General features: G+C 48.3%; 1 pseudogene across 1 annotated transcript; it reads left to right on the forward strand.

Annotated features, from left to right (window-relative positions):
* The first annotated feature begins 1,686 nt into the window (after positions 1-1,686).
* On the forward strand, positions 1,687-13,254 carry LOC146756808 (uncharacterized; annotated as a pseudogene). Its single transcript, XR_014937378.1, has 9 exons — positions 1,687-2,152; positions 2,342-2,494; positions 3,018-3,288; positions 3,397-4,549; positions 8,536-8,597; positions 8,876-8,884; positions 10,051-10,336; positions 11,056-11,166; positions 11,272-13,254. The product of XR_014937378.1 is annotated as an uncharacterized LOC146756808 (transcript).
* The last annotated feature ends 2,288 nt before the right edge of the window (positions 13,255-15,542 follow it).

The following is a 15,542-nucleotide window of genomic DNA, read 5'->3' on the forward strand; positions in this document are numbered from 1 at the left end:
CGCGTGGATTGACGGAAGCTTTAAACCCCCCGATGCCTCCTTTGGAGTGTCTTAATGTGAAGCCTCCAAGTGGAAATTTGCACTCGCCCTGCTCCTCCTCCCCGGCAGCCCCCAGCTTCTCTTCGGGGACCCTGCGGGCAACACGTGCCTCTGGCGACCCTTGAAATGGCGTTACCTTTTGTTTGCTGAGCGCTTGCCTGATGGCTCAGCTGGGGTTGTGCAAAGCCCTGGCAAGGCTTTTGTTCAGGCTGTCCCGGCAGCTGCAGATGCCTTGAGCGCACAGCTGCGGGCCCTGAGCACGTTCAGCATCTGCAGCAGCTCCGGCACTGGGCTCTGGAACAGACGATGAGAAGCTGGCAGCCTGTGGGCTGACTGGAGCACGCGTTGAGAACACGGCCGAGCAGCAGCAGGTCAGTAAAGCACAGCCCAGGTGCCTTCTGCAAAGGGCAGGCGCTGCTGAGAGCGTTCCCTGCTAATGAGCGCAGTCGGTGTACTGCAGTTTTATGGCCTTTCATCTGTTATTGCTGGAGTGTTTCCTGGTGTGTTGTGCATTGTCTTTGGCATCACAAAGAGGGATAAGTCCACGATGCCATTATTGTTCTGTTTAGCACTGCTACTATTTGGTAAGTTTCCTTCCTGGTTCGCTTAAATTTCCCAGCACAGCATCGGCTGGTTGTGGTTGTGACCATCACAGGCTGGTCTGGCTGCAATGCTGTCAGATACTCTCTCTTCTCAGGAGATGGAAAAATATTCTCCGTATGGTTGGATGTTTTGTTGATTTATTAATGTGTTTAAGGAAGTCATCCTGTTTAGTTGAGAAGTGTGTATGATCCAGTTGATTCCTCGCCATTTTGCATTTCCTTACGCAAGGAATGTGAGCCCTCATCACTTTTAGGTAACATCAGCAGCAGGTGGTTTTGAGAACTACATCATTTTCCTTCACAAAGTACTTTTCCAAACCCTTTTATGAGGGCTTGGTTGATTTCAGCAAGCCCAAGGCTACTTCCACTCCTGAGAGGATGTACGGACATCTGCCAGAGGATTTTATCCATTTGCCACCAGGTGTTCCCCTTGCTGATCTGTAGAGGCAGTGCTCTAGCAGGCTGCTCTGCTGGCAGCTGCCATCTGCGCTGAGGCTCGCTGTGTTTGTGTGTTGGGGGCTGCATTTACAGTGTTCTTCCATGAACCAGGTGCTTTTCTGCACCTCCTGCTGGATGGTTGGATGGCCATACCATTTTCTAACAGTATTTTTGCAGCTCTTTCCTGGGTAGCCGTCCCATTTAGACGTGCTTGCAGTCAGTCAAAAGATCCCCCAGTCAGCACAGCCTGTCCTTGTTGTATGTCCTCAACATTCTTCTCCACTCAGACCTCCAATAAAACTCCCCTTCTGAGGTGACTGGATACACTTGGTTATTTACTGCATAGTGGGTAGGTTTACACGCACAGCTACAGGAGGCCATCCCATTGAGTCACGAGGCTCAGAGTACTTCCCCTTTCTTTCTCATGTCTTCAGACCACAGAGGTAAGGAGCTAGGATGTGGCTGGATCCTCTCCTAGTCCCAAACTTGCTCAAGGGTTTGTGTGGAAGGAATCAAACGGTCCCTCTAAGGCAGAGCCTTATAGAGCACATGAAAGCTCCAAAGTAACCACAGGTGCCTTAGAGAAGATCACTATTGAGAAGGAGTCTTGATGTCAAGCTGCAAGGGATCTCTGTGCAGGTGTGAGCTGCAGAGAGCCCTGCTTGAAGGCAGGTCCTGTAGTGCAGCCTGCTGGAGGGGCACTTGTGCTGCTCCCTGTTTTGGGATAAGATGGCTGCCTCCATGCCTTGCTTTGTCGTAAGTCCCCGGCTCAGTCTCAGCTGTTGAACTAAGTGTCTGCTACCAGTTGCATCAGCCTCCCAGTATGAAACAGCTTTGTGGCAGTTTATCTCTCTCAGCTAGGCTGTTTCTTGTGCTGCAGCTTATTGTCTTCCTCTGTATGCCCAGGCTGTGCCCTGCAGAAGGGCTGATCTGGGACTGGGACTGCTGCATTCCCTCACAGCTCCCCTGCCATTTCTCTTCTCCCTGCAGGCTCCAGTTCAACTTCTGCCTTCCAGCCGTGATCATCCCAGCCTGCAGGAGAGCAGGAAATGGCCGCAGCACATCCAGCTGAGGTAGGGGTTGGGGAAGCAGGCAGGAGAGGCCAAAGGGCCAGGGATGTGAATGCAGGGGAAGAGGGAGGTGCTCTCAGCCAGCGTGTGTGTGCAGGGGACAGGGAAGCAGCTGGGATGGGAGGATCTGTCCTGTGTGAACTGTTTGCCTGGGCCTTGGCTGTTCCCAGCAAGGAGCCTCTTTGCTTGCAGGAGCCCGTGAGCTTTGAGGAGGTGGCCGTGTATTTCAGCAGGGAGGAGTGGGCGCTGCTGGACCCTGCGCAGCGAGCGCTCTACCGGGACGTGATGCTAGAGACGTACCAGTGCGTGGCCTCGCTGGGTGAGAGCTTGTCTGCCTTTCCTCCTCGTTAGGGCACCTTTGGCTGTGCAGAATGAGCCTCTGCAAGCCGGGCCTTGAATAAACACCATGCAGCTACATATTGACTAACACAGCAGTGCCAGCAAGAAAGGAGATACTGAGAAGCATGAGTTTCAGAAGGGATTAGTATGCACGGCACTCTGATCAAAGCTGCAGAGTCAGTGCTGGCAAGCAGGCATCAGCCAGGAGGGAGAAAACCAGCCCTTGTGTTGTGTGTTGCATGGTGCCATCAGCTCCAACTCACAGATGATTCCCTGGTTACTGCTATAGAATTGAGGATTTTCCATGCAATTGCCATCAACATTTTGATGCCTTGACCTCTGGTAGATTGTAAGAAAATAAGTAATCTGTTTTAAAGTTAATTTGAAAGAAAAAATATCCCTTCACAATGTTCTGAGATTCTTTGCTCCAAGGGAAGCTGTAGGCACGGTGTCATTCAGACCCAAATGTTGTTTTCTCCATGGGGAGGGACACAGTGGTGCTGATGACCTGTTGAACATATAAAAAAAATATCCCTTCATAATGTTCAGATGTCAAATCATTCTTTGCTCCAACATTCAGGCCCAAGGGGTGGTTTGTCCATGGGGAGGAAGACAGAGTGGATCTGTTGAACAGGCACTGTGCCAGAATGAGGGAAATGCTCTCTTGTTCCCTGTTTCTCTCCCTGAAGCTCCATTTCCAGGCCCCAAGCCCGTGGTGATCTCCCTGCTTGAAAGTGGGGAAGACCCCTGGATCCCAGATGTGCGTAGCCCTGAGGCCATGCCAGGAGACCTCATCCCAGGTGAGATGGTGGAGGGAATGGGAATGTTGGGGCTGTAAGAGCCTTCTCTGCCTTTGTTTTATTTTGGGCACCGTGTGCTATTGCTGCATTTTCTCTGTCATCCAGCAGCTGGTGGGATCAAAAATGCAAAGGAGGTTCTGCAGAGAAGTTGTGTAGCAGATAGACAGTGGGGTCACATCTCTGCGGAAGAAATCAGAAGGGATGCCCATGAAGGCCTGCAGCAAGGTCAGGGTGAGCACATCAAGAAGCCCCTGGGAACGCGTCTGGGAATGACACTGAGGAAGCCAGTGGACTTCACCATAGGTCCAAAGCAGCCTGAGGAAACCAGGAGCAAGGATGCGTGCTGGATGAAAAAGCAGAATCCGTGCACTGAGTGTGAGAAAAGCTTTAAAACAGATTCCAGCATCACTAACCACCAATGCATGCACTCAGCAAAGAGGCATTACGAGTTCTGTGATTCTGCAGAGAGCATGAAAAGGAGAGTCCACCCCAATTTCACGGACACTGGGAGCCTCACTTCCCAGCAGTGTATCCACAGAAGAGAGAGACTGTACAAGTGTGCTGAGTGTGGGAAGAACTTCAAAGATAGTTATAAACTCAAAAGGCACCAACTTGTCCACACAGGAGAGCGACCATATAAGTGCACTGAGTGTGGGAAGAGCTTCAAAAGCAGTTCCAGACTCACTTGTCACCATCGCGTCCACAGAGGAGAGAGACCATATAAGTGCACTGAGTGTGGGAAGAGCTTCAAAAGCAGTTCCAAACTCACTTGCCACCATCGCGTCCACACAGGAGAGAGACCATATAAGTGCCTTGAGTGTGGGAAGAGCTTCAAAGAAAGTTCCAGCCTTACCTACCACCGTCGCATCCACACAGGAGAGAGACCATTTAAGTGCCTTGAGTGTGGGAAGAGCTTCATCAGCAAGTCTGTTTTGAAGTGTCACCAGCGCATCCATACATATAGAGAAACCCTATACGTGTCCTGAGTGTGGGAAAAGCTTCAGAAGGAGTTCTGAATTGAAGCAGCACCAGAATGTCCACTCGGGAGACAAAGCCTTTAAATGTCCTGAGTGTGGGAAAAGTTTCAGATGGAGTTCTGATTTGAAGCGCCACCAGTGCATCCACAAAGGAGAGAAACCCTCTAAGTGTTCGGAGTGTGGGAAGAGCTTTAAAAGGTGTTCTAAGCTGATGCTGCATCAGAGCATGCACATGGAAAAGAGACCCTTAAAGTGACCTGAGTGTGGTAAGAGCTTCAAAGGGAGTTCAGAATTCAAGATGCCTCAGAGCATCCACACAGGAGAGTTTCACGGTGTTATCTAGATGAATGTATGTCCATGACAGGGGGCTAGCAGGCCTTTGGGCTCCCCGCCCCCCAAAAATGGGAAGGGAAAAGGGGTAGGGAGATGGGAACTGGCTCAGGGAAACAAACAGAGCAGCAGCAACAATCTAAGGAGGAAGACTTACCTTACTAACTATGATGTCGGGATGCAAGATTACACAATATAATACAGTCTAATTGAAACTGAGGTCCTCTGGGATGTGTAGTTCTTCTCTGTGCTCCACATGATGATATGATGAGAAATACCAATAGAAAAAATATTACCAAACCATGCCATTCTATCTCTTATTCTACATCGCTATAATATGCTTAAAATACATATAAATAAACAAAAATTAAAATGTATGACACACACAGGTCTATTTACATATATATACATAGAATTACTGACTGCACTGCCCCAACATCAAATTCCTTTGTGGTACATATTGAACATGCCCATCTCTCTGCATCACCCACCAAGTGCTCCCAGGTCCCTGGGCAAAAAAAATTTCACCAAGTGGTTTGCCCTTTCCAGAGGCTGGAAGGACCCAAACAGCTTTTCCCAACATGTTCTTTACATGTACTACAGGGATCTTATCTCTCTCTACATTGTGCAGGGGGCTGGATTGGCTAGGACCCTCATGATTGACAGATCTTCTCATACTGACTAACCAAGTGGCTTCTGCCCAATGCTTCTCCCAGTGCTTCAGTGTTCCACCATCTATTGCTTTCAACATAGCTTTCAACAACCCATTGTTCAATTTTACCAGAAGCTGGTCACTGTAGGGGATATGATAAACCCACTGTTTTTATAAGGAAATGTTTGAATTGTGTCTCATTTTCAGATTCATATCTTTCTTGGGTGCCATGTCACGGAAACGTTTGAATTGTGTCTCATTTTCAGATTCATATCTTTCTTGGGTGCCACGTCACCATAGGACTTGCTTCTCAAGATTCAGTGCGGTGTTTCAGGTGGTAGTATGGGTACTGTGTATGTGTCAAGCCACCCAGTGTTTGCTTTCACCATGGTAAGCACATAATACTTGCCATTGTGACTTGCGTAATCCAACTCCATAACCACGAAGCAGTTATAAAGCAGGTATGTTTAATGAGTGATGCGCATACACCCTGGTGCATGGGGGATAGCTTCACCTTACTTGCACACCGTTAGGACAAAATGTGCAACAGATATAGGCTGAACTAATACATAATCAATAGTTTGCAGGAATTTGGATACATATTAATTATATTCATGAGACCGCATTAGCATGCAGTCCCTCCCCCCTTGCGTATGTGTACTGAGTTGTGGGGGTGGTTGTGGGATGAAGGCTCATCATCTTCCTCGCTGTAAACTTTCGACCCTGCGGGAGGGGCACCCCCAAACTCATTCCAGCTTGCTCTGTGGACATCTAATCACCACACTGTTCTGGGGCTCTTCCATCCTTCTCTTCATGGCCTTCATCTCCTTGTTTTCTCAAAATTAGTGTCTGCAATTCCCCCTCTCTGCCCCCCCTTAACATAAACTATCTATCTGTAACTACCCTTTGCCTTAGTGAGGCCCCCTTTCCCTTTCTGTAGCAAAGTGTTCCCTTTTCATCTACTATGCGGTCTTTTTTCACTATTCAATTGTGAGATGGTGGCAAGGTGATATAATCAACCTGCCACTCCTCCCTGTATTTAACCTTCTGCCATTGTCCTTGCCCACAGAGAAGTTTCACCTCTTGGCTTGTTTAATTACGGCACGTGTTTCACAGTCATGAGTAACCTGCGCAATAGTGTCCATAGTTAAGTCCACCCCTCGGTCTCCGGCCCACTTATATGTCACATCTGTTTCCTGATGGCCCGAGGTCTCATGAGCCCATCGAGCTAGAAATAGCTCACCCTTATTCTGCCAGTCCAAGTCAATTTGAGAAACCTCAATTCTGGCAGCTCAATCTGCCTGATGGTTGTTCTGTTGTCCTTCAGTAGCCCGACTCTTGGGCACGTGTGCATCCACATGACACACCTTTACAACCGTACCTTCGGGTTTCAATGTCTTTCCACAGTCCAGCAGCCCAAATAGGTTTACCCCTCCGTTGCAAGTTACTTTTTTCCCACTGCTGTAAGCACCCCCATAAGGCATTTGCCACCATCCATGAGTCAGTATAAAGCATTGGCCACCTCTCCCATTCAGCAACATCTAAGGCCAGCTGGACAGCCTTTACATCTGCAAACTGACTTGATTCTCCTTTACCTTCAGTAGCCTCTGCAGCCTGTTGTGTGGGGCTCCATTTGCGATGCTTCCCTACGATGTGACATGATCCATCAGAGAACAGGGCATATTTCTTTTCATTTTCTGGAAGCTCGTTGTATGGTGGGGCCTCTTTAGCACGTGAATCCCCCCTGTGGCGCAAGTGGTAGAAGTGCCGCTCTGCTACACAGGAGGCTCGAATCCCGGGGGGTTGGACTCGATGATCTCTAAGGTCCCTTCCAACCCGCATGAGACTATGATACTATGATACTATGACACCTCTTCTGCTGCTGATGTTCCAAACTTTTTACCTTCAGGCCAGTCCATGATCACCTCTAGGATCCCTGGAAGGCTGAGGTTCCCCATCTGAGCTCATTGTGTAATCATCACAATCCACTTGCTCCAGGTGGCATCAGTAGCACGATGGGTGGAGGGAACCTCTCCTTTGTACATCCAGTTCAGCACTGACAGTCAAGGTGCCAGAAGGAGCTGTGTTTCAGTACCAACTACTTCGGAAGCAACCTGAATACCCTCATATGCAGCTAAGATCTCCTTCTCAGTTGGAGTGTAGCACTCTTCGGACTCCTTGTATGCTCAACTCCAAAATCCCAGGGGTCAGCCTCAGGTCTCTGCTGAGGCTCTTTGCCACAAACTTCGAGTGGGACCTTTCTCTCCAGCAGCAGTGTAGAGGATGTTCTTTACATCCTGTCCCATCCGTACTGGCCCCAGGGCCACGGCACAGGGTACCTCTTGTTTAATCTGCTCAAAAGCCTTCTGCTGTTCAGGGCCCTATCCAAAACTAATCTTCTTCTGTGTTACCTGATAAAGGTGTAGGGCTGTAGTTTGGAACGTGCATCCTCCAAAAGCCTACTACACCCAGGAAAGACTGTGTCTCATTCTTGCTAGTTGATGTAGACATGGCAGTGAGTTTTTCGATCACATCAGTTGGGATGTGACTATGTCCATCGTGCTACTTTATACCTAGGAACTGAATTTCCTGGGCAGGCCTTTTGCTTTGCTTAATAGCTTGTAAAAGAATCTGGATTATTTGCTCTCCTTTTGTGAAAACGTCCTCTGCTGTATCGCCCCTCACAACAATGTCATTAATGTACTTCAGGTGTTCAGGAGCACCACCCTGTTCCAGTACACTTTGGACCAACCTATGGCAAATGGTTGGGCTGTGTATCCACCCCTGGGGCAAACGGTTCCAAGTATACTGAATGCCCCTCCAGGTGAAGGCAAACTGTGGCCTACTGACGTATCTGCAAATTAACCTGACTTATCCCAGGACCTTGACTTTCCGGGGGAGAGACACAAACATGGATGCCATGATGTCTTCTCTCATTTTTTCGCTGCGTCACACTCCTTATATACCATCCTACATCCTGTGCAGACACGTACACCCTCTACACAAAACCCGATGCACGCGAGAGAGCCTCTACACACACCTAACTAAACACCCCACCCACTAACTCTTAATCTGCAGGCCTTACTCAGACGTTCTAGAACACTCCATCTACTCAGAACTACTGTATGCACTCATAAATCCTTGCAAAGACAGCTTAGTACCCCAACAGCCGGCTTGCTTGCTGTCAGTCTAAAGATCCCCAGTTGGCACAGACTGTCCTTGTTGTATATTCTCAACTTTCTTCACCACTCAGACCTCCAATAAAACTCCCTTTTCCCATTCCTGCAGCAAAGGTAGACAATAAGCAGTCATTCACAGAAGAGTTTGGGATGCACTTAATGTCTCTTGTTGTCAGTTTTTTTCCCTTCTTGCCATCCTACAGACTTTCCCCATTGGTCACAGGTGGATCGAAACACAGTATACACTCCTAAGGGAGAAACAGGCTTATATTTGTTGATATAATAGGGATATGCTGTAATGATTTAGTAGTGACAAACAGGATCGGAGGTGGCTGGATACACTTGGTTATTTACTGCATAGAGGGTAGGGATACACACACACCTACAGGTGGCACTCCCATCGAGTCACGAGGCTCAGAGTAGTTCCCCTTTCTTTCTCGTGTCTTTAGCCCACAGAGGTAAGGTGCTAGTGATTGCGGAATCAAACTCTATAATCCAGAGATGGGTTATAAAGCAGGTATGTTTATTCCAGAGTTGTGCAGTGCCGGGTGCAAGGGGGATAGCTCCAACCAAACTTGCACACCGATTTGTAAAATCGTGACATAGATATAGGTACATCTAATACATAGTGAATGAGTTCTCGAAATTCTGATACATATTCAATAGTTCTTTTGCATGCAGACCCCCCTCTTGTTATCGCCCATCTTATCAGGGAGATGCAACTCCTCTTCTGATATTTAAACTTCTAATCCTCTCCTCCCCAGGTGTCTCAGGGAGATCTCACTTCTTATCTGCATCCTTCCTGCTCTCCCAGAGCCATTGTCTCCATTCCTTGTTATTCTAACTAGATCATTCCTTTTCCCACCTACAAACTACATATAACTATCTCCCTCTAGCCCCCCTTTGTTCTAAATTCCACCAGAGCCTCTGTTTCTTGCATCGCTGTTCACTAGGATGTGGCTGGATCCTCTCCTAGTCCCAAGCGTGCTCAAGGGTTTGTGTGGAAGGAATCATACCTGCACAGTCCCTCTAAGGCTGAACCTTAGAGAACACAAGAAAGCTCCAAAGTAACCACAGGTGTCTTACAGAAAGTCTGTTTTGAGAAGGAGTCTTGACGTCAAGCTGCAAGGTATCTCTGTGCAGTTGTGAGCTGCAGAGACAGCCCTGCTTGAGGGCGGTCCTGCAGTGTAGCCTGCTGCTGTGCAGCAGAGCTGGAGGGGCACTTGGGCTCCTCCCTGATTTGGGGTAAGATGGCTGCCTCCTTGCCTTGCTTTCTCTTTAGTCCCCAGCTCAGTCTCGGCTGTTGAACTAAGTGTCAGCTACCAGTTGTTTCAGCCTCCCAGTTTGAGACAGCTTTGTGACGGTTCATCTCTTTGAGCCAGACTGTTTCCTGTGCTGCAGCTCATTGTCTTCCTCTGCAAGGCCAGGCAGCGCCCTGCAGAAGGGCTGAGCTGGGACTGGGACTGCTGCATTCTCTCACAGCTCCCCTGCCATTTCTCTTCTCCCTGCAGGCTCCAGTTCAACTTCTGCCTTCCAGCCGTGATCATCCCAGCCTGCAGGAGAGCAGCAAATGGCTGCAACACATCTAGCTGAGGTAGGGGTTGGGGAAGCAGGCAGGAGAGGCCAAATGGCCAGGGATGTGAATGCAGGGGAAGAGGGAAATGCCCTCACGCAGCATGTGTGTGCTGGGGACAGAGAAGCGGCTGGGATGGGAGGTTCTGTCCTGTGCGAGCTGTTTGTCTGGGCCTTGGCTGTTCCCAGCAAGGTGCTTCTTTGCTTGCAGGAGCCCGTGAGCTTTGAGGAGGTGGCCGTGTATTTCAGCAGGGAGGAGTGGGCGCTGCTGGACCCTGCGCAGCGAGCGCTCTACCGGGACGTGATGCTGGAGACGTACCAGTGCGTGGCCTCGCTGGGTGAGAGCTTGTCTGCCTTTCCTCCTTGTTAGGGCACCTTTGACTGTGCAGAATGAGCCTCTGCAAGCCGGGCCTTGAATAAACACCATGCAGCTACATATTGACTAACACAGCAGTGCCAGCAAGAAAGGAGATACTGAGAAGCATGAGTTTCAGAAGGGATTAGTATGCACGGCACTCTGATCAAAGCTGCAGAGTCAGTGCTGGCAAGCAGGCATCAGCCAGGAGGGAGAAAACCAGCCCTTGTGTTGTGTGTTGCATGGTGCCACCAGCTCCAACTCACAGATGACTCCCTGGTTACGGCTTTGGAATTTATGATTTTCCATGCAATTGCCGTCAACATTTTGATGCCTTGACCTCTGGTAGATTGTAAGAAAATAAATAAGCTGTTGTAAAGTTAATTTGAATGAAAAAATATCCCTTCATGATGTTCAGAGACGTCAAAGCATTCTTTGCTCCAAGGGAAGCTGTAGGCACGGTGTCATTCAGACCCAAATGTTGTTTTCTCCATGGGGAGGGACACAGTGGTGCTGATGACCTGTTGAACATATAAAAAAAATATCCCTTCATAATGTTCAGATGTCAAATCATTCTTTGCTCCAACATTCAGGCCCAAGGGGTGGTTTGTCCATGGGGAGGAAGACAGAGTGGAGCTGTTGAACAGGCACTGTGCCAGAATGAGGGAAATGCTCTCTTGTTCCCTGTTTCTCTCCCTGAAGCTCCATTTCCAGCCCCCAAGCCCGTGGTGATCTCCCTGCTTGAAAGTGGGGAAGACCCCTGGATCCCAGATGTGCGTAGCCCTGAGGCCATGCCAGGAGACCTCATCCCAGGTGAGATGGTGGAGGGAAGGGGAATGTTGGGGCTCTAAGAGCCTTCTCTGCCTTTGTTTTATTTTGGGCACCGTGTGCTATTGCTGCATTTTCTCTGTCATCCAGCAGCTGATGGGATCAAAAATGCAAAGGAGGTTCTGCAGAGAAGTTGTGTAGCAGATAGACAGTGGGGTCACATCTCTGCGGAAGAAATCAGAAGGGATGCCCATGAAGGCCTGCAGCAAGGTCCAGGTGAGCACATCAAGAAGCCCCTGGGAAAGCGTCTGGGAATGACATTGAGGAACCCAGTGGACTTCACCATAGGTCCAAAGCAGCCTGAGGAAACCAGGAGCAAGGATGCGTGCTGGATGAAAAAGCAGAATCCGTGCACTGAGTGTGAGAAAAGCTTTAAAACAGATTCCAGCATCACTAACCACCAGTGCATGCACTCAGCAAAGAGGCATTACGAGTTCTGTGATTCTGCAGAGAGCATGAAAAGGAGAGTCCACCCCACTGGCCATCAGTGCATGTACACAGGAGAGAGAGCCTCCGAGTGCTCTGATTGTGGAAAGAATTTCACGGACAGTGGGAGCCTCACTTCCCAGCAGTGTATCCACAGAAGAGAGAGAATGTACAAGTGCCCTGAGTGTGGGAAGAGCTTTAAATGTAGTTCTAAACTCAAAAGACACCAACGTGTCCACACAGGAGAGCGACCATATATATGCCTTGAGTGTGGGAAGAGCTTCAAAAACAGTTCCAGCCTCATCTACCACTATCGCGTCCACACAGGAGAGAGACCATTTAAGTGTACTGAGTGTGGGAAGAGCTTTAGAAGCAGCTATGAATTGAAGATGCACCTGCGCATCCACACAGGAGAGAAACCATATAAGTGTTCTATGTGCGGGAAGAGCTTCAAAAGCAGTTCCAAGTTCTCCCAACACCATCGCATCCACACAGGAGAGAGACCATTTAAGTGCACTGAGTGTGGTAAGAGCTTCAGGAGCAGCTCTGAATTGAAGCTCCACCTGCGCACCCACACAGGAGTGAGACTATATAAGTGCTTTGAGTGTGGGAAGAGCTTCAAAATCAGTTCTGTTTTGAAGTGCCATCAACGCATCCACACAGGACTGAAACCCTTTCAGTGTCCTGAGTGCAGGAAAAGCTTCAAAAGCAGTTCTGTATTGAAATTGCACCAGAATGTCCACTCAGGAGACAAACCATTTAAATGCCCTGAGTGTGGGAAAGGCTTCAAATGGAGTTCCAGCTTCTCTTCCCATCAGCGCGTCCACATGGGAGAGAGACCCTTTATATGTCCTAAGTGTGGGAAGAGTTTCAAAGGGAGTTATGATTTGAAGCGCCACCAGCGCATCCACACAGGAGTGAAACTGTCTAAGTGCACTGAGTGTGGGAAGAGCTTCGCCAGCAGTTCTTTTTTGAAGTGCCACCAGCGCATCCATACGGGAGAGAAACCCTATACGTGCCCTGAGTGTGGGAAGAGCTTCAAAAGCAATTCTGAACTGAAGTGCCACCAGCGCATCCATACAGGAGTAAAACCCTTTCAGTGCACTGAGTGTGGGAAGGCCTTCATAAGCAGTTCTAAATTGAAACTGCACCAGAATGTCCACTCGGGAGACAAACCCTTTAAATGTATTGAGTGTGGGAAAAGCTTCAAATGGAGTTCCAGCTTCTCTTCCCATCAGTTTATCCACATGGGAGAGAGACCATTTAAATGTACTGAGTGTGGGAATAGCTTCAAAAGGAGTTCTGATTTGAAGCGCCACCAGCACATCCACACAAAAGAAATACCCTGAAAGTGTCCTGAGTGTGGTAAGAGCTTCAAAGGGAGTTCTGAACTGATGCTGCATCAGAGCATCCACACAGGAGTGTGTCATTATGTTATCTAGATCAATCTATGTCCGTGACTGGGGTTAGCAGGCCTATGGGCTCCCCGCCCCGCATTAATGGGAAGGAAAAAGGGGTAGGGAGACGGGAGCTGGGCTCAGGGAAACAAACAGAGCAGCAGCAACAATCTGAGGTGGAGACTTACCTTACTAACTATGATGTTGGGATGTAAGATTACACAATATAATACAGTCTTATTGAAACTGAGGTCCTCTGGGATGTGTAGTTCTTCTCTCTGCTCCACATGATGTTCTGATGTGGAATACCAATAGCAAAAAAATTACCAAACCATGACATTCCACACCTTAATCTACATCATTACATCATGCTTAAAGTACATACATATATACAAATAAAAATTAAAATGCATTACACACACAGGTCTACATACAAATATATACAAAGAATTACTGACTGCACTCCCCCAGCATCAGATTCCCTTGTGGTACACATTGAACATCCCATACTATGTATACATATATGTAGTATTGACCAACCAAGTGGCTTCTGCCCAATGTTTTTCCCAGTGCTTCAGTGTTCCACCATCCATTGTTTTCAACATAGCTTTCAACAACCCATTGTATCAATAAATTTACCAGAAGCTGGTTATGGCATAGGATATGGTAAACCCACTGTATCTATAAGGAAATGTTTGAAATGTGTCCCATTATCAGACTCAATTCCTCTTGGGGTGCCAGGTTGCCACAGGACTTGCTTCTCTAGACTCAGTTTGGTGTTTCAGGTGGTAGTATGGGTACTGTGTATGTGTCAAGCCACCCAGTGGTTGCCTTCACCATGGTAAGCACATAACACTTACCATTGTGAGAGTGTGGCAAGGTGATATAATTAAGCTGCCACTCCTCCCTGTATTTAACTTGCCATCGTCCTTCCTCTCAGAGAGGTTTAAGCCTTTTGTCTTGTTTAATTATGGCACATGTTTCACAGTCGTGAATAACTTGCACAATAGCATCCATAGTTAAGTCCACCCCTTGGTCTGCAGCACACTGATGTGTCACATCTCTTCCCTGATGGCCCGAGGTCTCATGGGCCCATCGAGGTAGAAATAATTCACCCTTGTTCTGCCAGTCCAAGTCTATTTGAGCTACCTCGATTTTGGCAGATGGATCAACCTGATGGTTGTTTTGCTGTTCTTCAGAAGCCCGAATTTTGGGCATGTGTGCATCCACATGATGCAACTTTACAACCATATCTTTTGTTTGAGCAGCAATGTCTTTCCATAGTTCAGCAGCCCAAATAGGTTTACCCCTCTGCTGCCAGTTATTTTGCTCCCGCTGCTGTAACCACCCCCATGAGGCATTTGCCACCATCCATGAGTCAGTATAAAGATAAAGCATTGGCCACCTCTCCCATTCAGCAACATCAAAGGCCAGCTGAACAGCCTTTACCTCTCCAAACTGACTTCGTTCTCCTTTACCTTCAGGCCTCTGCAACCTGTCATGTGGGGCTCCACACAGCAGGTTTCTGTTTGCGATGATACCACACAATACGACATGATTCATCAGTGAACAGGGCATATTTCCTTTCATTTTCTAGTAGCTCATTGTATGGTGGGGCCTCTTTAGCATGTGATACCTCTTCTGCAGGTGATGTTCCTAACATTTTACCTTCAGGTCAGTCCATGATCACCTCTAGGATCCCTGGATGGCTGAGGTTCCCCATCCACGCTCTTTGTGTAATCAGTACCATCCAGTTATTCCAGGTGGCATCGGTAGCATGATGGGTGGAGGGAACCTCTCCTTTGAACATTCAGTTCAGCCCTGGCAGTTGAGGTGCCAGAAGGAGGTGCGTTTCAGTATCAACTACTTCAGAAGCAGTCCGAACCCCCTCATACACTGCTAAGATCTCCTTCTCAGTTGGAGTGTAGCACTCTTCAGACCCCTTTTACGCTCAACTCCAAAATCCCAGGGGTCAGCCTCAGGTCTCTCATGAGGCTCTTTGCCACAGACTCCAAGTGGGACCTTTCTCTCCAGCACCAGCAATGTAGAAGATGTTCTTTACATCCTGTCCCGTCCATACTGGCCCAGGGCCACAGCACGTGGTATCTCTTGTTTTATCTGCTCAAAAACCTTCTGCTGCTCAGGGCCCCATATAAAATCATTCTTCTTCTAGGTCACCTGATAAAGGTGGCTTACAATGAGGCTGTAGTTTGGAACGTGCATCCTCCAAAAGCCTACTACACCCAGGAAAGACTAAGTCTCTTTCTTGCTAGTTGGCAGAGAAATGGCAGTGATTTTTTCGATCACATCTGTTGGGATGTGACAACTTTCATCCTGCCACTTTATCCCTAGGAACTGAATCTCCTGGGCAGGCCCTTTTACTTTGCTTCGCTTAATAGCAAAGCCAGCTTGTAGAAGAGTTTGGATTATTTGCTCTCCTTTTGTGAAAACTTCCTCTGCTGTATCGCCCCTCACAATAATGTCATCAATGTACTGCAGGTGTTTAGGAGCACCACCCTGTTCCAATACAGATTGGAC

Source organism: Coturnix japonica, chromosome 26 (assembly GCF_054131305.1).
Source record: "Coturnix japonica strain WE chromosome 26, WE-NBRP24, whole genome shotgun sequence".
NCBI classification, from domain to species: Eukaryota; Metazoa; Chordata; class Aves; order Galliformes; family Phasianidae; genus Coturnix; species Coturnix japonica.